We start from the raw sequence: 21,910 nt of genomic DNA, 5'->3' as shown, positions 1-21,910 counted from the left end.
GGTCCTTGTTTGGTCCCAAGGATGCTGTAGCCATCACCAAACAGTTCCTCAAAGGACTGAAGGTATGGATCTGCCATCTTATGCTGTGTGTTTTGGCATTCAGAGGTGTCATGCTCTAGACCTAGGGCTGTCTTCTTGACAGGGGGCCTACATGCTCCACGGCCAGAAGGGTGGTGGCAGGGGGATGGGCCTAGATAGAAGAGGAACCAAAAAAACCACTGGCAATAATCTGAGGAAAATAACTTAGTTACAGTAGTGAAATACAAATTAAGTGGGATTGAAGCTAATAAATCAAATAAATGAAAGAGAGTTTTTGATACTAAGTCTCTGATGCTGCGTTGGCCATCAGGGAGCTGGAAAGAGACAGAGATCGTATGACCTCTCTGCTCTTTTATGTTTTCCCTCCCTCTGGAAGACAGAAAATAACAAAATGAAGTCTTCTGGGCATGCCGTGTCTTTTCCTGGCCCATGGAGGCTGTAGTTCATTCTTCTCTTCAGAAGACAGAACTGCTGCATTAACTCTTCAACTCCAACCATGGCGTGATGCTATGAATGTGGAGTACTGATGCAGAAAACCATATAACCATGACACAGACGTTCAGTAGTAAGTGCACTGAACGTTTGAGGTGTGATTCTCATTTTAGACAATGGAAGTTGGTTGCTGAACAGCCCTCTAAGTCTCGACTCAGTGGTTAATACTTGTTATATCCATCAGATGCTGGGGCTCTTTGACTGTGGGTTTGCTGATCAGCTCTCTTGCTGCCTTGCTGTATTTAATTCATAGCAGGAGCTTCTTTTGTACTGTAGGGTGTTGAGAATACGTACACATAGCACCAGCCTCTCCTTCATGAAACACTGGATCAGCTCATCAAAGGAAAGCTGTAGGATAGCCAGTACCCCTGTTTGGGTCCCAGCACCCTCTGGGACAGGTATGTGGGGTCTTGCTGGGCAGCGCCAGGAATTGAGTCACATCTGCTCCTCCCATTGCTCCCACTTGCTTTCTTGTTTGCCCATAAGTGAAAAAAATCAGGCTTGCCAAATGCATGTTTCAATCAAGTACATATTTCTTGAGTTTTCTGGTAAGTACCAGGGTATTAAAACTGAAATACAGTCTTCTTTTCTCCATGTTTAGTGTTGACCAGAACATGACATTCCCATTATATGTAGAGAGCTTAGGTAGGGATAAAGCCATTGCACCAAGCTGCCAGGATGTTCGGGTGATGGATTTCAACATGGCCTCTAACTTCAGTCCACGCCATCTGGTGTGTATTTGCAGAGAACCAAAGACAGTCCAACTGCTAACTCTCCCTTCTGAGCCAGTTACTATTTCTGATTAGAATGGGATCTTGCTGAATATGGTCGAGAGCTGTAATTGGAAAGAACTCTGTCTGTCTGGTTCAGTCTGATTTTGTTAGAGCTAAGCTGATCTGCTGTCAGTGAAGTCATTAAAGATAAATATGGGCCTCAAGGGTGAGGGCACTGAGTTGATAGAGAGAGGGCTACAAGTTCTCTAAGAGCTTTCTTTATAAATCACTGATCTGTTTGGTACCTCAGTTTCCTTTCTGTAAGTTCCATCAAGTTCTGCAGAATGCTGTTGGGGCATTTTTTATTCCTCCTAGTAGCAGTGTCCTTTGAGGGGAAGATCTTGCCTTGGTTCATGTGGGTGATCTGTGGTGAGGCCATCACGGCTATTCTCTGAATCTTCTCACGTGTTTGCTGAATGCCCCAGGGTTTTACTTGCAGCATGACAACCATCATCACGCCCTTGGCACGCTGCATATGACTGGCTTCTTATCAGCAACTGCCACCTTTGTAGTGAGGCAGAAAAGAAAGTCCAGGTAGCAGTTCTCAGCAAATGAGGTGGCTGCTGCAGGGAAGTTTGAGTTAAATTAAACCTCTAGGTTCATTTGGAGCAGGGGGGAGTGGGCCTGGGGGCCAAGAGTCAGCAGTGTCAGGTAGGTGGGAGGGGCAGGAGCCACTGTTTGTGTCTGGCTCTTTGAGGTGAACACACACACACTGGTCTTCCCCCTTAGCCCGGCCTTGGGGCGTTTACATCTACCTGATGAAAGCAAAGATGTATTTTGTAACAGGGAAGCATCCAAATTCTATGCCAAACTGACAGCGGGGGATATAAGTCACTTCATAAATGGAATAAAGTAAAATAAAATAAAATAAAAAACATAAAACATAAAATAAATAAAATAAATCTAGTCATACAAGAGTCAATCTGTTTACCTACGTTCTTGGTAGACCAAAACCTACCTTCCTCGCTCCAGATTTTCCTTTAAAAATAAGATGGTGGATTTTGGACAGGATGGGTGGGTGGTTTTAATGAGTGTGAGATATCAAGGCCCCTCCTTAGCAACAGATATGGCAGCAAGAATGCCATTCTCCATCTCCTTGAAACAGGATACATTTCAGCCCAACAAAAAGAGCTGGAGAGATGGGACCTGAAACAGAGTGAGCAGAACAGCAGAGACAGCATCCGTGCAGCCCTGACCCTGGCTCCTTCTGAGCTAACTGTAAGCAAATGGTCTTCTGACCTTTGTTTTCTCATTCTTAGTACCCATTTACATTCTGCTGAGTTGTGTGTCACTTGGATTCTTCTTTACATGTTTAAGAGCACGTGGTTATTGGGGCTGTTCCCTTATGGGAAAATCTTGTTCAGCTTAAGACATGAGAACTCTTGGAATCAAAGGTTCTGTAGCTTTGACAAGAGATTGATGCCAAAATACTGTGCCTGGTCTATATTTGCTTTATGAAATGGAGGTGCAACACTTCACTGTCTCTTGAGTACGAATATTAAAGATCATGAAAATGGGTTCTCATCTAAAGGCAGATTTTAACTATCAGTTTGGGACGATAAAGGACTGCTGTATGATGTTGCCATAGTGCCAAATGAGTTGAGTGAGTAATTTACATGAAATAGTTTCAAAGAACTTCCACTAAACCACAGCCCAAATCAAACAGGGCTATCCTGTCTTTGTTTCCAGAGGATGGTTTTACTGTGATTGACAGCAGTTCAGCAGCAGGTTGGGCCAAAAGGCTTTGTATTTTTTGATCAAAGGGAGGCAGTTGCTTGAACAGCAGAGAATTTAAAAGGATTCTTTTTTAACTGTTTCTTTTTGTATTACACATCACACTGTTGCGAGGGAGGAAAAGCTCATGGTCCAAATCTGTGGAAGCTGGCAGCAGTGAAGGAGAGGGAATCTTTGTAAAAGACTGAGCAGGGTTCCTCGGAGAGAGCAGTAAGCAATTCTGCTTTCTTTTGCTTCTCTTTTCTTTCCTGCTGTCTTAACTACCGTCCTTTTCCAGCATGCCACAAGCCTGCAGTCCCTTCCACCTTTCTGCTGGAAAGTACCAACCAGAAAAGCTCCTTCCCATTGCTGTGGTCAGTGGGAGCCCAGCTGCGCTGTGAAGTGCCTCTGAAGGTTGGTGACACATTCAGAGCACTGGCTAGGAGTAAAGCTAGGAGCAAAGCCTGCCCTTTGGGTGGAGCTTCTGTCTTGTTTGTGCTTTGGAATTGCCTGGGAATTTCTTTTAACAGGGCATTTGTCCCAGCAGACCAAGTGGGCCTGATGGTGCTTACACACGAGAGCTCACCGATACCATCCAGTGTAGGGTATGCTGTGACTCACAGCCTGAGTGTGATCTTTCTCCCATGATTTTGCTGAAGGATGAGTTGCTCTTGACTGCTTGAGGAGAGGAAGAATTTGGAAGCAGCTCGCCATTATGAGTGTAACACACATCTGAAGGAATGGGTGAGATATCTCCATAGGCAGCACGTATAAAATCTCCTTCTTTGGAAAGATCAGCATGCAGCATGTGATGTGGCACCATTTAGCTGTGTGCTTTTTCATCTGAGCTCACACAGTGCTGCCCTAAAGATGAGGGAGGGTAGTACTATTGCTAAATCATCTCTTGGGTTTAGTATGACTGGTGTTTTATGGGTTTTTTTCAATCCATAACTCTGACCGTGTCCTTGTTTGTTCAAAGCAGTTGCTTAATCCTCCTCTGTGAAATGCTCAAGCATTCATCTGTTAAATTGGCAGTTAACCCAAGGAAATACATAGCCATATCCACAAACTGGAGCTGAGGAGCACTACAGCTGGAGGCAGTGTTCCTGTAGATTGTTTTCCCACTAATCCTAGAGCAGCCTATAACTGTCTTGTGGTTTCTTCCTGTTCCAAAATTGTTTGTTGTTTGTCCTTGCTAGAAATAATAATTCCCTACGCACTCCATGAGAACACCAAAACCTTTTGTTCTTCCTGTGGCACATATGTATGTGTGTATATATACATATGCATATATATTTTTTCCTTGCTGTTGATGTGTGTAAATATATATATGTATATGTATAAAACCCACCCTAAACTTTGATCTCTAAGGCTTCTTAGTTCAGCCTCTCTTAGCAGTGCTGCATGAATTGTGGCTGTTCCTGGCAGTATAAGTCTGCTCCTGCTGTCATTTAACCTTTTAATTTATGGTGGTAGAGGAGTAACACAGGCAGGAATGATCTCATTATTTGCTGCTGCTTTTCCTGTGTGTACTTAGTTCCTCTTTAACCTGATGTGGTTTGAAGCAGACTTCATCGTTTTCAAACCTATTTTAACACACTTGTAAATGCCTTTGTAAGATACTTGTCTGTTCTTGACCCTGAAAAACTATCCTCTCATCCCTCCTGTGTATCTGGGCTATGCATAAGAAGAAACACAGTTTCCCTTCCTCAGTCAAGCCTTGTGTCTGTGAAGTGACTGCGCTGGTACTGCACAGCCACCTCGTTTGTGGAGCTCCAAGATCTTGTTAGACCAATTCCTGTAACCCCAAGTCCTAGGGGGAATCCGTGATGCTGGGACTTGGGACTGTTGTCTGTGATGAGAATGAGCAGGGGTGGTGTGTTAGTGGCAGCGAACGGTGATGGCAGATTCAAGGACTGGTTCATGTAGAGCTGATGTGTTGATGGTTAGGATGCGTTGGTGGTTGGACTTAATGATCTCAGTGGTCTTTTCCAGCCTTAATGATTCTACGTTTCTACTAGTGGGCACAGGGGAGATGGGTTAGCACTGAACTTGCTCTTAGTGGTCTTTTCCAAACTTTATGATATGCCAGAGGAGCACGTGGGAGCTGACCACACAACTTATCCATTGAAATCTTTAGGTCTCTTACAGTTCCAACCTAAAATGCATAAATGATGGTATTGGAGGTTGACGCTGTGGACTTCAGTCTGCTGATAAGATCAGCTGCCTTCTTTGTTTCCCTGTTGTTCCTGTGGTCCAATTAGTAAAGATATGGTACGTACCCACAGGACTTTGGGAGCTGTAGCTTCCACCACCTGAAAGGTATTCTCCCTAAGAGCTGTGGTGTGGCCTGAATGCAGGCAAAAAGACAAGGGACTGCACTGCTCTGTCCTGTGGGGCTGCTCAGTACTCGTGCTGTCACTATGGGGCAAAACCTTTTGTCTGCCTGAGCAAGATATTTGAAGCTGCACGCCCTGGGTGTACAATTGCTATATATAACCTGTTTATCATAAGGCTGCAGTGCAGCTTTCACAGCCTGTTCCTGCACAGGAGGTGCAGAGTTGTTCTGCAGGAAGCCGAGTGCACTGAATCGCAGTCTCTGCACGGGAAGCTAATGCAACACAGACTGAAATCCTGTCCCGTGCTCCTGGATGCAGGGGCTAAGCCATGCACAAGGGAACACTTGCCACTGTGTCCAGGGACTGCAGGCGTAAAGCATCTGATAGAGCATGTTGCTGTCATGCTGAATTCTCTGCAGAGGATTCCACTCTAACTCTTGTTCTTTCCAAGGAAGCTCTGCAGTATGTTGCTCACAGGTTGCAGGCACTGAAGCCACGGTTCTCCCTCTCTGCCCCACAACAGTGGTCTGCCTGCACGTCCTAAAGTACCCTAAATATGTTTTTTTGTCTGTTCAGGGCATGTTATGCTGACCTAAGGTAAGCTTCCAGAAAACACCCATGCCCTGGATGATTATTGGTAACAACAGTCGTTTTGATTTTTCTTACCTTTCTGCATCCTTTCCAGGGGCAAGGAAGCGATAGTGTGCACCTGATGGCTGATGCACTTGTTCTGAGCCAGCATCTCATTCTGATGGCAGAAGCGGTTTTGCTCCCTGTGGAGTTCTCTTATCATTGATGGCTCTCCTGAGGTGAATGCTGCTGCTCCTCTGGACATTAACAGGTGCCAAGGGCTTTCCAGGGTGTCTTCTTAGCAAGGAGTAACCAAAGACAGTGTGGAGGTGCATGGCAGGGTCGTCCCTGTCTCATGCTCCATTTGATTTCTCACTGATCCCAAGTTTGTGCAGACAGCAGATGAATGCGTGCTGCTTTTCACCACTGCAGCAAACAGCTTGGTTCTAATACAAGTACCTGCTTGGAAAGCAGAGAGTAGTTTTGAGACTGCAACATAAAGTTAATTGTGTTGAGACTTTCTTGTTCTCCAGAGCAGGGGATGGTATGGAGCTGGTGGGATGTCCACTATAGATTCTGCAGAAATCACTCTTTCAGCTTCTAGGTGGTGGCAAAAGCTGATTTCTGGGTAGCAAGCACATTGTGCTATCCCTGAGAGTGGAAAACATAAGGAATTGGGGAGAGCAGTGCAAGGAAGGCCCAGCTTTCCCTTGAAAGCAGAATGTGCAGGGGATGTGCCTGGTTTTGCATTTGCTAGATGCAGACACTTCCCTTCTCCCTTTCTCCTTTTCCCTCTGTGAAATCCTGTATTTCGGGGCTACGTAGGGAGTGTAACCTCAGAGTTGAGCTGAAGCATAAATCCCCTGTTCTGTAATCATCCAGCAAAACTGTGGCTGGCCTGTGCCCTTCCAACCAAGCCCGAGAGCTCTGAAGCCCCACTGCTGTCCTCATTTGACTCCAGATCGATCTGGATTGAACAGCTGCAGCAGCATCTCCATCGTGCATTAAACACTGGTGATGTGTCACGGTGGAGCTCCGCAGGGATACGGTGTGTGGGTGTGCTGAGGAGGCTGTCAGGACCATGAGCACAGTGTGTAAATGTTTAGGAGAGATGGTGTTTTAAAGGCGATTTCCTGGGCTGTGTGTTTTGGTGGTCTTCATCCCAATGCATCACAGAAATGAAATGTGATGTGGGGAGATAACAGCAGGATTGCTGCCTCCACGCCCATGGCTGCTGCAGGATTATTCCAGCTTTGTATTTGTGTCTTTCTTACAGGCCTCAGGATACTGCTGTCTGCATCATTGGAGGGGCACTGACCGTGTGCAGCCTGAACCGCTCCAACCCGGGTGTCAAGCTGAAGGTTTGATGTGTGCTTTGCTGAATGCAGGTAGATCGGTGTAGGTCTTCCTGCTTATAGTTCACCATACATTGTACTGTGAATGAAAAGCCAATGCAGCACGCAGGGATGCAGAGCTGACTGTGGTCTCACTGCTTCCGTTGAAATCTGGAGCAGTTGGCATTCAATAGCAGTGAAGTTAACGTACCTATGATTAGAATGGAGTTCTGTGATCACGCTGCTCGCAGGCCCTCTGCCACCCACAAGCCTGCAGAGCACTGGCTGTGCCTTTTGCATTTGTCCCTGGAGAAAAGAGTTTTCTTTATTGTTTTGTTTTGCACTCCAAGCTGTCTGGGAGGCCTGACAGTTGTGAGGTGCTGCAGGGCCGAGCAAGGTCAGGGAGCACTGAACACACTGAGCTTCACAGATCTTCTGGGCACTGTCTGAGACGTTCTAGCACCTGGCTGAAAATGTAGGTCACGCTGGGGATTGTTTTCAGTGAGCACAGCATGCTGCTTGCAAAGTAGAGGCAATTGTTGTATGTATTACAGATAGTTTACTTTGAAAGCGCTTCTGCTCCCTGACTGATGTGCCTTTGTCTCTTGCTTCCACTGAACAACATCTGAGCAGAAAGAATGTCCTCTGTTACAGAATCGCCCCCTGTAATATCCCATGATCTTATTCCAGGAGAATGATTTTTGTTCTTGTAGGAAGCAGTCCCCTGTCTTGTGTATGTGAGGTCTATCGGGACACCAGAGGTCAGTCAGTGGAACAGCCTCCGTAGGACAGTGCTCTCAGAAGGAGGGAGTGTGACAGGTGACACGTCTCTCCCACTTGTTGCAGCAGGAAGTGTGGTGAAATTCAGTCCCGGGACAGCCCCTGGGTTGTCCAGCAGCTGCTTGGAGCTGAGAGGGAGCACCAAGCTGGGAGGGAAGGGCAGCTCCAGCATGACCAAAGGAAGCACCAACAGAGTGGTGCTGCACGGGAAGAAGTTGTGCTTCTCAGCATTCTGGATAGCATTTTCAGAGCTGACCAACCACTCTGGGTGCCTCAGCAGTGCTCTGGAGCTCAGGAGGCACACAGTGTTAGTGCCATAGGCTTTGTATGTCAGAAATGCAGTTGCCAAGCGCTTCCTTGATCTCAGTTACTGACAGGTGAATGCAGGTATGGTGCATGAGCTAAAAAATGGATTTGGTTTTAGGCCATATCTGTGCACTGTTGCTGCATTAGAGCACAGTGTGATGTTTTTAACACTCCTGCACTTTTGCCCTTCCCTTTCACTCCTTCAGACTCCAAAGCTGCCTACCCAGAGCAGTAACAACTCTTAAGCAAGATGTTCCAGTGGTTCTCATGGTCACTTTGCTAAGAAAAAAATGCCCAAACTAACTGAATTCCCTCTCCAAAATGTGTCCCGTTCTTGTGTTTGATATCAACTGACGAGAAAGCTTCTGAGCTGGTGATAGCACAGAAGCAAAGTAGTGTCATATGCTGGGTTGCAGAGGCAAGTCTGTATTAGCCCTCATGTCATCCAGTACCTGTCCAAATTACCAGGCTTCCTTGACCTTCTGCTTTCCAGAGTGGCCTTTGAACTAAATCCTGTGCTAGCCAGACCTGGAAATAGTAAGAGATCAGCAGATAGACTAGCTGCTCTTTATTTAGGAAAAGGAATTAAATGTCCTCTTGTAAGGATGTGGAAGAACTGGTTCATGTTCAGCCTGACATCCAGTGCAACCTCACAGTCTGCCATTGCATTCTGGCACTGATTTTGACATCTGCCAACAGCCTGCATTAAACCTTGACCAGTGTCTGTGCTGAGAACCTGGATGATGCTGTCATCACACCACGCTAAATACAAAAGAACAGAGTGAGTCTAGGAAGGTGGCACAGTTTTTCACTCCAGGTTGGAGGCTGAGACCTGCCCTGTCAGGGTATCAGTGCAGCACATTCACCAAAAACAGTCAGTGGGGGAGTGGGAATGGAGGAAACCTCCTGGCAGTGTTGGATCTAGAAGGAAAAGAAACAGGACAGGCAGGAAGGGATGGTGTTAGTTTGAGGTTCCCTCCCCAGTTCTGCTGCTGACCTGTGAGGTGCCAGCAGGCAGCTTTCTGCTTTGTCTGTTTGTCTCTGAAGGTGTCTGAGATTTGTGACATTCAGAATTTGCAACTACACTCCTTAGATTTGTGCTGTAAGGAGGAACATTAGCTAGGTGGGGCTTCCACTGTGAGTGAGTTTTGGCAAAGCCTCTGAATTATTTACAGAAAAATGAGGATACTGTATCAGAATGTGCATTTCAAGGAATGAAGTGAAGAAAAGAAAAAATAAATCATTTAGAAAGACTGTTGCTTTGTAGGGGATGAATGCTATGGGGTCCAATCTGGGAACACTGAGACAAGGGTTCTCAGGAGTCCTGCTCTGGAAATAACCCTGTCCCAAGAGAGTCCTGCTCTGAAAATAGCCCCGTCCCAGTGAGTTGCTTTTCCCTCTTGGTTTGAATAAAATTTCCTGAATGATGAAAGGCCGCACTGGTAGTAACTGTAGAGCTTCTAAGACAAAGATCTTGGTGATTTTCAGGGGCTGGCTGACACTCTGCAGGAGGAGGAGCAGCATGCAGAGCAGAGCGAGCCAGCTCCCACCAGGTACCTGAGAAAAGGAGGCAAGTTTCCTTTCTGCAGCAGTCACAGCAGAGCACATGAGGATTTTGGCGAGATCAGCAAAGAGACCAGTATGTGAGCAAACCTGATGTGGTGGTCTTCTAACTCCCCCAGTAATCCACCAGCATTCCTTTAAGGAACTGCTGCTTATTTCTGCTGGATTAGGGCTGAAAGGTCCCAGTAAAGAAGGAGAGTTTGAGATTGATGCAGGGAGCAGCCCGTGTAAGCACACTAATCCTGTGCCTTCATTGTTCTTACAGCCCACCTTAAACTGTGATCAACATCTGTGTTTATGGAGTGGGGGACGGCTCTGGGATGCACTTCTTCTCAAGGCACAGCACAAACAAGCCCTTGGAGCTGGCTGTGTTACAGCTCTACGTTGGTGAGAAGCCTATTTGTGAAAGAGTCCATCTGTACTGTCCAATGGGATGCTTGAAAAGTGTGGGGGTGAAAATGCTCCTTTACACCCTGTGTTTGCAAAGGTCTCAACTTGGGCATAGGAAGGCCCTTCTTGAATTTCCCTTATGCTGCATAGTGGCGTCAAGGAGAATCTGTCTGTGTTCATCTTTATGGATTTATGTCTGCATATATGCAAAATAAGAGCAGGTATTTCATAGCAACGCTCACATAGAGGGGTTTCTTGTAAATAAATCAGGTTACAGGCTCTCTCGTTGGAGATTATTCCTCGATTTAAGAAACTTAACAGGCAGTCCCTTGCCATTTGGTGTATGGAAGTACATCAGTACCTATTGGAAGTGCCGTGAGATCCTATGAGAAATGCCAGCAGGGTGGAAAAAAATCAGTTGTTGTCAGGTTTTCCATTGTTTTTGTAATCAAACCAGGTTGGCTGCCTGTCACTTTGGAAATGTTGGCTGCCCTACTACAAACACTTCCATTCTTAGATGATTTTGAGAACAAGAAAGGGCTTATCTGTACGAGGAGCCCAGGCAGGGCACCCTGCAGAGCTGTGCCCCGTGGAACAGATCCCAGATGTGCCCACTGTATGCATCTCTTCTGCTCAGCGCTCTGGGGATGGAGGGGATGGCACGGACTGCCAGGGCCATGCCCCAAGGCTGCATTCATAGGGTTTGCTTTTTATTTTCTTATCAGTGTTTCTGTTTTATTGCTTTTATTTTTCTCTTCCCAGTAGTTTATGGAGGACTGTTTTATGATTTCTCATCAAGTTTATTTCCTTTTTCCAGAAATTTTTCAGAAATGCGTCACTTTTTATCTCAAAAATTTTCAGTCATCATTTTCAGAGTTCCTTATTTCAGGAAGTTTCTTCACGAGTTTTTCATTTTTTTGCTCAGATTGCTTTATTTCACAAGTTTGATGACTATGTCACGGATTGTAAGGAGAAATTGCTGCCGGCCCTTCTGGCTCAGGAGCTGCAAGCCACGTGGCGGACAGCTGGCAGCTGAGCAAAGGAGAGACTCGTCTCCTGCCTGCCCCTCTGGGCTGCAAGGCGTGGGGGGCAGGAAGCAAAGCTCACCTGTGGCCTCCGTCAGGGCAGCCCATCAGTAACTCCTCTGCTCTTGCCTTTAGGCTTTGGAGGCATCTCTGCGCCAGCATGGACGGAGCCTGGGTGGGGACGTGGAGACCTCATCGCCCACGCGGCCTCATCTCGGCCCAGTTCCCCAGCCCCGGGCCCCAGTACTGCATCTCGGGGACAACAGGTACAGCGACCGTTCCCAGGGCATGGGGTGCGCTGGGGCCGTCATGGGGCAGAGCAGCTCCCGAGCCTTTCCCCTTTCTGTCACAGCCTCCCGGCTCTCTGGCGCACCAGCGAGCCAGGCCTGGCCGAGGAAGGCCGATCCCGCCGGCGCTGCCCTGTGTGACCCAGGGAAAGAGGGGCCCTCTTCTGCCCAGCACAGGCTCAGCTTTGCAGCTGTACAGAGGCGTTACGGGGTCTTGCAGAACAGCTGACCCTTAGGGGGCTCTCGCTGTGGAGTGCCTGCATGGGTGGTGCGGGAAATCCTTTGGAAATTGCTGGGTACAGGCAGCGTGCTGGCCAAAGCTCCGCTGTCTTTTTCTGGTGACTTTGCAAGGCACTCACATGGCTGCTTGCACTAAGGGACTGACTGTTGTGCTCCGAGGTCCTGCACAACTTTCCTGCTTTGCTCTTGGAGGAAGAAGTCACGCGGGAAGGGAAATTCGGGGCCGGGCACTTAACTGCCCCTGTTCCAAAGCAGCTAGAAACATGCAGCCACACAGAGGTGTGCTCTCTTCTGCTTTTCCTCCTAGGTTACATGGGCCACAGCCCCACCAAAGCCCGCGCCCCCGCGTACAGCTTTATAGGGTTTAAACTGCCTGCAGTGGACAGCTGCGGGCCAGGTCGCTGCTACTTTGTGGAGCCTGCCATCACCAGGAAGGGGAAGTACATGGCTCCAGGCACCCACCTCCAGGGACGACCCAGGACAAAGACTGCCATCACCCCCGGACCAAGTGAGTACCACTTGTGCAGCACATTTGCCGTGGGTCAGCTCATGCCATGATGGAGCTGTAGGTCTTTTGTGAGAGAACACAAAATGCTCTGAGCAGTGATAGAGAAGGACAGGTGCCCAGGACCATGGGCCAAGGGAATGAGGACCCCAAGTCCTGACAGAACTAAGGAGCAGGGGGCTGACAGGAGGGGCAGCAAGGCAGGACACAGTGGTGGGGTGCGGAAAAGCATTCCCAGGTGCTGCCTGGGTCCCGCAGCATTTCTGCAGCTCTTCAGAAGAGCCTCTCCTCGGGAAGTTGTCTCTGTGGCTGTGGAAGGGAACCAGGAATTCACTTTCTTTCCCTGCCACCGTCCCACCTCCGAGCTGAGGAAGGGACAGCAGCTTCCCGCTCCCTTTCCCTTCAGTGGGATGCACTGGGACAGCGGGCTGCCAGGGCAGCAGAGAAGAGAAGGGCCCTTGCTGATCTGCCTTTCCTTTTTCCTCCTTCCAGGTGATGCTGATCAAGCCCCAGGCACCTGCGTGCACTTTTGGAATCCAGCATTCCATCTACACAACCCCTCTCATTGATGAATAAAGCAGCAATTTCTGAAAGGCCTTGTTTGCTTGCCTGGAAGGGAGGGGGACGCAAAGACACACAAATCAACTGCTGCTTTCAGTTTGATTCCGTTTCTGTTTATTGACTTTGGCTTTTGCCTCTTGGACATTAGTGACAGTAGAACATCATTAAAAAAAAATAAAAAATTAATTACCTATATGTATGCTTTCTTGTTATTCCTTTTTCCTATCTGCTGCATACAGGAACACGCCACGGCTTCATGAAGCCTTTCAAACATCAGTGAGTTGGAAAGCACTGATGCTTGCCTTATCAGTAATCTGTGTTACTGATGTTGGCCATGTGCTGAAGTAAATCATAAGAGAGCAAACAGCAAAGGGCAGCCGGCCTGGGGCAGTGCTGTCAGAAACATGGGGAGGGGAGGGAGGATGTTTAGAGTAGCCTTTCTCTTGCTGTGCTGCAGAAAACGGAGACTGCACTGTAGTAACTGAGGCACCTTCTGTTCCCTACATGTACCTCAGCAAGTGTGAGCTGGAAGGCTGTTGTATTGCACGGTGTTATCAACAAACCTCCCCTCTTCTGTTTAGTGAATCTTGAATGCCCAACATGTGGTCTCCTGTTTGTGTTTGGCCAGCACACGCTTCATTGTGCGCCCACCCACTCACAGCATCATCTTCTGTAGAAGCTGAGACAGACTGTGCTCCCATTCCCATCCGCTGGGGCTGGATGAAGGGGGAGAAGTGGAACTGAAAGGAAAGAAGAGGAACCAGAGATGCAAAACAAATCCTTTACATGAGGTGACCACTAAGATCTTTCTCAGAATGACAGCTAAAAGATCTTGATGAGATAAGTGAAGCCTGTGAAAGGTGAGCACGTGATGGAGGGGCGAGGGGCACGGCAGGTGTCTCCCAGCCTTGGGAGCAAGCCCTGGGCTGTGGAGGTGGCTCTGCTGGCTGCCTGGCTGAGAACCTGGCCCTGTCTGGCACTTTGTTTTTATAAATGTTGTGTCTAAATTGACAACTTGAAGTGCAGCAGGAAGAGGCTCTCCTGGAATATATTGCTCCTGATGAGACTGTCTGTCCTTCAGGGTGACCGCTGATTTGCAGGAGGGGAGACTTTGGTTTTTGCGTGTGTGCCTTTTGTGGACCCGTTGTGTTGCTCTGGTTATCACTTCCAGGAGCCTCCTGCCCCAGGACATTAAGCCAGAGCCCAAAAACCCAAATCTCACCCCCAAAACACACCCCCAAATCTTTCCCTAGGTATCAGGAGTCGGGCACCTGAACAGAGTTTAGAAGAACAAAGCCTAATTCTCGTGAGTGGGCCCAAAAGCTGGCAGTGAGAAGTGGTTGGACAATGCCGCCTGGTGGGAGCACGCAGGGATAACCCACTCCACATTCATTCCTGCTCCCCTAGTTTGTTCCTTTCCTTCTCTCTCCTTTTTTTTCTCGTGTCCCTGACGTGGGCTCTGTGAAACGTGCGAGGCCAAACCAAACGCAATAACCCTCAGTCATTGCAGGTGTCCCCCCCAGAGAAGACCTGCTGAAAGTCCTCCTGATTACTTTTGCTATTAATTGCCAATGAGCCATATGCCTGCTGTGTCAGAATCCCCATGGCCGCTGCCATCTGTCTGCCCACACCGTCTGTGCTGAGCTATTTCTGCTGCCCTGTCATGCTGGGTGAGAAGGAGGGAGGCCTGAAGATGCCCAGGCCGCTTTGTTGTTCGCTACGCAGCGGTAAGGGCCGCTCTGTGACGGGCAGACGAGCAGCAGTAGGGGTACTGGCACATGAGCACAAAGTCACCTTGTCCTTTGGCTTTAGCGATCCCTGCTGTGGCCCTGAACTGGCTTTCCAGGTTTTTCTTTTTTACTGTTAATTACTGAGGCAGAGGCACAAGCACACATGTACCCAGGAATAGTTTTTAACCTGGCTTGATTAATGCTGTCACGTTGTACATCTGAGTGTGAGCTCAGTGGGACTGTTGCTTTTGCTTAGTACCACAAGACACCTCAGTCTGGATTGCTGCATTACAGTACAAATAAAAAACAGAAACAAAACCACATCTGCATCATAAAAAGTGAGAATATGAGAATTCTAAATATTTACAGAGGAGGGCAGTGGGGAAACCACAAAAAATATTTACATAAAAATACATGAGCTTCTCGGCATATACATTTCAAACCAGTACACACACAAAAAAAAAAAAAAAAAAAGACACTATGTAAATTAGAATGAAGCGAACTCCAAAGGTAACCCACGACTTTCTGGGACATTTCTATCATGTGGCTCAGGGAAAGAAAAGCCAACACAACCCTGTCCTCCCCCCAACCCCCACAGCCCCACAGACCGGGCAAGGCCAGACTGCACACAAAGGTATTCTGCTGTACGGTTGCTTACACCATGCCTTCAGTATTGGGTTTCTGTAGCACCAGGTTTTGGGAAGATTCGCAAGCCTAAGCCACTGTAACAAAGGAAACTGAAACAATTTCTCATCTGTGTTTCCTACAACGCAACACATGGCTTCAGTCAGTGCCCTGGCCACGCAGTGCGGGATGGCAGAGTCCTGTCTGGGGTTAAAGAGGAACCGTGAGATTTTGGCTTGGCTTTGGTTTTGTGTAGCTATTTACTGCACAGTCCTTACTGACCCCCTTGAAATGATGAGTGCAAAATGAGGATCTCTGGGAAGACGCAGGCACAAAGTTGTGGGTGTTCTGTCTCTTCTGCATAAAGATTTCACCTGATAAGTCTCTTTTGAAGATCAGAAATGACTTTATAGGGCCTAGGTCCTCGTTCCTCAGAGGTCTCCTGCGGGTCATTCACTGCTCCTGAGTGGAGCTGGAAATCCAGAGCTGGAATAGGCTACTGAGCCCTGACTCTTGCATTGCACGAGGGAGAACTCAGCTGAAAACTTAGGAAGTGGTGATTTAAGATGTAGACAGCTTGGGGCAAGTTTAGGGGTATTACTTATGATCATAGCTGCTCCTCATCTTGGCTGGAGATGAGGTTAGGCAATAAATCACATAATCTGAGCAGAACTGGCCTTGCAATTGATTGCTCTTTACTTGCCTTGCCATCCCCTGGCTCTCTCTCCCATTTCTCTGCTAGGATGCTGAGAACTGCGCTGCCAACTTAACCTTCCTGGTACTCCTGCTGTAACCCCTCTCACTGTGATGCACAATGCACTTTTTTTTCATATCGGTTATGATTTTTGGAAAGACATTTGGACTGACACTGTGAATCCATTAATGGACATGGAAAAACTTTCTAAGGACCATCAGCTTAACCACAGTGCAAGAGCAGAACTGCATAGTTGGCTATATGGCTTTGCGTGAGGTGGATGTGGGGATGACTGCTGAATCCTAATAGTTCACCAAAACCAAAAGGTGCTCATCTGTACTTCTGTCTGGGAAAAGCTGGGACTTAACCTCACGGTCCAGCACTGTGTTAAGCTGTTCTCTGGCAGTTTGCAGCCCTGGAGCATGCACTGGTGTGGCTGGGCCAGGCTGTGATGCTGGGAGAAGTTTTCTGCTGTGTGCCTTGCTTTCAATAGAGACATTCCTGTCCTGAGGGAAGGCCATTTGTAGCACCCATCTTGGTAAAATAAATAATTTCAGTTTCCCTGAGGCAGTATGATTGTGAGCATGAGAGCTTGAGGATCTGGGCGATTTCACAGAAGAAGTGGTCCACAGCATTGCCCTGCCACAGTGCTATAGGAAATGTATTGGCAGTGTACAGCAGAGCATAGAGAACACCAGTGCCCCAGGCAGCTGCTGCCATGGTGGCACAAGCTCTGCTGCCCAGGAGAGTCCCGTAGTGCAGGGGCTTGCAGATGGCAACAAAGCAGTCATAGGCCATGACTGTGTGACGGCTGTGCTGATGAGGCCGTTGCCCAGGAGGGCAGCCAGGGAGATGCCCAGGAAGAGCCAGAAGTGCAGGAGCTGCAGCTGCCACGTGTCTGCCAACGCCAGCAGGAGGAACTCGCTGATGGAGCTGCTGTTGGGCATTTGGCACTTCTGGGTATTAGGACCTGTGGGCATGAGGACCTGTCCAAGGAGTATGAAAGTTAGAGACAGGTCTTTCCAAGGGGGAAATGTTCGTTGAGGTCAGTGATGTAAGCTACAGTTCATGACATTGAGTTTGCCATGAAGGCCTCTGCCTTTCTTCTCTCAAGGAAACAACCACATCCCTGTGAGGAATGTGTTGGTACTGTGGTCACAGATTTTCTTTTAGAATTTGTCAGTTGAAATCACTTCTAATGCAAAAGTACTTGTAGGCATCTGTACAACTGACACAAGAAATGTGTGGGTTGAAAATCAAAGTCTTAGGGATGCTTTTTCTCCTATGGTCTCATCCTACTCATGATGCCCAAAGGGTGCTCAGTGAAGTCAGAAATCCTGAGCACTTCTGCTGCACTCATTGTGAACGGTTGTGATTGAGACCTGGGAGGCAAAGAGATTCACTGCTGCTTAGTGCAGGATAAAGGGAGCTCGTGGGCTTGTTTCCAGTTGCTGTGAAATAGCACAGATTGGAGATGGAAGGCAAGTGCATTCACAAGTTACCTTCCAAAGAAGCCAGACCCTGCTGAGAGAAGAGGAACCGACTGCTCATCACACAATGCCCATCCTTTCTCAAGGGACGTGAGCAAGACCTCATCACTGCGCTTCTTAAAACAGACACCTAACGTCCATTTCACCAACCCCACAGCATTTCCATGCATATAGCATCACTCTGCTTCTTCCCTCGACTTTGTTCTTCAGGCTATGGGAAAGATTTGCATCCTGAAGGTCAGATCACAGCTCCGAAGGGCCTCAGGGAGATACATCATAACTCTCATTAAGGGAAAGCAAACTCTTTTCCAGCTTCCAGCTTTTCCAGCCTGAGTAGATGTTCCTATACTCTGAAAGAGCTCTGGCTGCAGAGGATCTAACAGCCGTGAGGGCTGTTTCTGGGTAAGGGCTTGCTTTGAAGAAGGTGTCCACGATAAAGGCAGTTATATGTTTTCTTCTGGGAAATTCTTCCTCTCAAAAGATTAAGCTATTACTTTTTTCTCATTCCCCGATCATATCTCTCATGCCTGCAGACTTTTCACCTGGAAAGTGTTTCCTCATCTTTTCCCTGTCTGAACATACAGACACCAGCTCAGATGCAATGCATTCCTATTTGTTGATCAGAACCCATCCTGTTAGCAGGCACTGTGTAGGTGCATGCTCATGTTTGCAAGAGAGAAAGGGAACATAAGAGAATCTCAATTGGTTCAGCAAGGAAAATACATGCTCATAAGAACAAGAGAGACTGAAAGCATTTTAGGACTCTCAGCTGTGTGCATGATATATGATGTTCTGTTTCTCACTTTACATCTTTACACTCCCCTAGAAGCAGAAAATAGAAAAAAAAAAAACAGCAGAAAATCCCAGTATTGGTCTTCCTTGTGGAAATTCCCCTTTGGTGCAGTGTAGCTGTGAGCTCTTTGCCCCTGGGCAGCTCCCTGGGCAGGCTGAGTACTGAGCCTGGCAGGCAACAGAGTCCCTACCAAGGGGCAAGCAGCCCCTTGGGGCACAGCATTGACCCTGCTCTGCATGACAGCCCTGGGCACCCGGCTGCACAGCCTGCAGCCGTCCTGGGACAAGTGTGGCTGGGCAAGGCTGGGATGCTGGGGGAAGTTTTCTGCTGTGTGCCTTGCTTTCATTAGAGACATTCTTCTCCTGAGGGAAGGCCATTTGTAGCACCCATCTTGGTATATGGATGTGCACTTCTAGGAGCTGGTTTGGAAGGTGCTGAAAAATTTTGTTCCCAATGCTCAGCACGTGGTACAGCATGGGGAGCTGGAGATGGCAGGCTCGGGTGCTGAGAGCACTGTGAGGAACAGGAGTTGTCCAGGAATGGTGCTTGGTATCTACAGGGAGACAGTGGCTTTGCACAGGAAAATACAGAGGCATCTGCAATTGGTGGGAGCTGATTTCAGCCCCCTTGTATCAGAAGGATAGTTCTGACTAGATAAGGCCAAAGTGGAAGTTAGAAGTGCTGGGGGCAGGAGGGGGGAGTTAAGGCTTTCATTTCATTACCTGAATCCCAAACAGCCTGAGCCAAACGCGTTGCCTCTCGTTCAGATGGAGACCTCAGCAACCTGAGGCAGTCTGTGCTCAGCACGGCAGGACTGCTCCTTGTCATGACAGATCCATCGTGCTCAGCCCAGACTGCCCTGCTCTCACACCGAGGGCTGGGGATGGCCCACAGCGTGGCTCACCGACTGCCTCCTTTCTGTGCATCTTTTTGCTTTTGTTTTCTTTCCTTAAAGGAAAATGTAACAAATAGCATTCCCGAATGAAGAAACCAACTCTTCTACCTGGTAATTCCTCATAACTTGGCTCACAGTGCTTTTTTTTTTATTATTATTTTTAACTCTTTTTTTCTGACTGCCAGACTTATGTCTGGAACATGTAACAACTCTTCTAGACAGAAGCTTAAAACAACAGCTTTGCACAATAACATAGGACCATAAGGTGCTGTTACTGAAACAGGCCCAGGCAAGGCTACAAGACTAAAAGAAGCTGAAGACAGGTCAGCTACAAGAAGCAGATCTTATTTATGATTCAAAGTAACCATGAAACCTCTGCTTAAATAAAAGAAACAACCCCACATCTGATGTAAGCACCCTTTAACTTTCACAGCTGTGTCCTAACTGCAGGACCTCCAGCTTTTTGTTCTTTAGCCACTCGGAACAGGAATAGCCTTGGTATTTATCAGTGAGCATTTATAAATCCTATATCTCTAGTATAGCTTGCAATCCCTGTCTAATGAAATGGATGTGCTTTATAAGGTGGGGTTGTAGTTAGTCCTGGGAAATCTGGGAGGCTGCATGGGGTGGGTGCCTGGCTTTTCTTACAGTACAGAAAGCTTTTAAATACTGAGGACAGTGGTATTGGTGTATTACAGAGTGCACTGGCCTTCTGTCCCTACTTCTAACTGAATGCTGCTATCAGCTACACTTGTGGTACAGGAGGGAATACTGTTTCACAGCGCACACATAGCACACAACTATTCTGCATGTGCCAGGACTTCGCAGGGATCCCCTTGCCAACACAGAACTGAAAGGTTACAGCGAGCTGTGTCCTGCGGCCTTCAGCTTAAGGTCAGTAGGAGCACTCGCTGCTCCAAAAGCTGCAGGACCTGGCCTGGGGCAGATAGCTGGCAGTGCAGCTCACTCAGACAAGCAGCCCTCAGGGCTGTGCTCTGATGCTGCAGCAGGGAAGCCCTCAGCTGGAGCAGAGGTTATTCCCTGTTGAAGAAACTTACAGTCTGCAGCCTGACATGCAATAGTATGTCCCAGATTTAGTGAATCCTCCAGGAAAAGTGGCTTCATTGCCTGCAGTGAGAGACTTACCTTGCCAAGGGCTGTGAGAATTGTTCCTGCGGTGAGCTCACAGCCTGCTTATGTGCCACACAGCCTGAAAGCTCTCTTCCTTCTCTTCTCTCCCCTTCACGGGCAGTTCAAGTCCCTAGCCCTGCTGTGTGCTGCACGAGTGCTGCTCCTGGGCACAGCTGTCTCTCTGCAGCACTGCCCACTCATAGAAGCTCCATGTGTCCCAGGTGCCCCACACAGCTCAGCAGCAGAGGATGTGATTTCTTCTTCCCAGTCATCTCCCCTGAGATGTCCTGGGGATTCCAGGGCTGACAGCTCCTGAAAGGCAGCGGGATCATCACTGCAATACATACTTTCAAGTCAGATCAGTTAATCACCACATGTCCACTAGATTCCAGGAGCATGGTTGGACACTTCTGCACATGAGAGAAGCAGATGTCCAATCTGGAAACCTCTGCTCGTGGCATGTATGACAAAGGGGACAGATCAGGACAGGGAGGGGTTGGCTTCCCTTATACAGCCCAGTGATTCAGCTCAGGCAGTGCAGACATAACATTACACAATCATAGAATAGTTCAGGTTGGAGGGGATTTTACAGATCACCTAGATCTGGCCTCTAACCACAGGCAGATTTGTAAACCAAAGTGGAAGTTAGGAGAGGTGCTGGGGGCAGGAGGGGGGAGTTAAGGCTTTCATTTCATTACCTGAATCCCAAACACCTTGAGCCAAACGCGTTGCCTCTTGTTCAGATGGAGACCTCAGCAACCTCAGGCAGTCTGTGCTCAGCACTGCAGGACTGCTCCTTGTCATGACAGATCCATCGTGCTCAGCCCAGACTGCCCTGCTCTCACACCGAGGGCTGGGGATGGCCCACAGCGTGGCTCACCGACTGCCTCCTTTCTGTGCATCTTTTTGCTTTGTTTGTCTTTTTAGGTCCCCTTCCTCTTGTTCTTCCTGATCAGGAAACCAGTAACAGGCACTGCTGGTCTCCTCTTTAAGCCATTTCCATCAGTTCACAGTAAGATCCTCTGCCCTGTCAAGGCAGAGCTCAGTGTGCTCTCACATACAGAGCAGTAGCCTATCCTTGTCTTCCTTGACCACCCCCTGTGAAGAGTCCTTATCCCTCTTTTTCATCGCTTCACAGGTGGGAACCATCCTGCCATGTTTCTGTGATCCCAGAAGATTCTAGGTCTGCAAATGCAAAAAGATTTCTAGCTTTCATCACTGGATATACCCTGGCTGTATCCTGTGTCTACACAATGGTAGTGGTGCTCAGAAGGGGGCACACGGGCAATAGAGCCATTGTGGGGCTTATAATGCGGTATAACTCAGCATGCTCCAAGGGGACAGGTGAAAAATGATACTCTCAGGTGTCCTAAAATCAGAGCTCTGGTGTCATTTAGGATGGCCAAGAATACTCCCATTCACATTTGGCTCCCAGCTAATGCTCAGAAAGGAGGTGGCTATCTCTGAGGTTGTTTACCAGAGCTTGCAGGCAGTGTTGCCCACATCTAGGAGCACCCCAGGCACCTTGTTCATCAGCAATTGTCTGTAAGTGAGCAAGTGCCTCTTCTGAAATTTTTGCACATGGATGGTGGTGAGGCTCTGGAACAGACTGCCCAAGGAGGTGGTGGATGCCCCA

This window comes from Cyrtonyx montezumae, unplaced genomic scaffold, assembly GCF_038088225.1.
Source record: "Cyrtonyx montezumae isolate F1298 unplaced genomic scaffold, pur_monq_1.0 scaffold_44, whole genome shotgun sequence".
NCBI classification, from domain to species: Eukaryota; Metazoa; Chordata; class Aves; order Galliformes; family Odontophoridae; genus Cyrtonyx; species Cyrtonyx montezumae.
Note: the sequence above shows the minus strand (reverse complement) of the source record.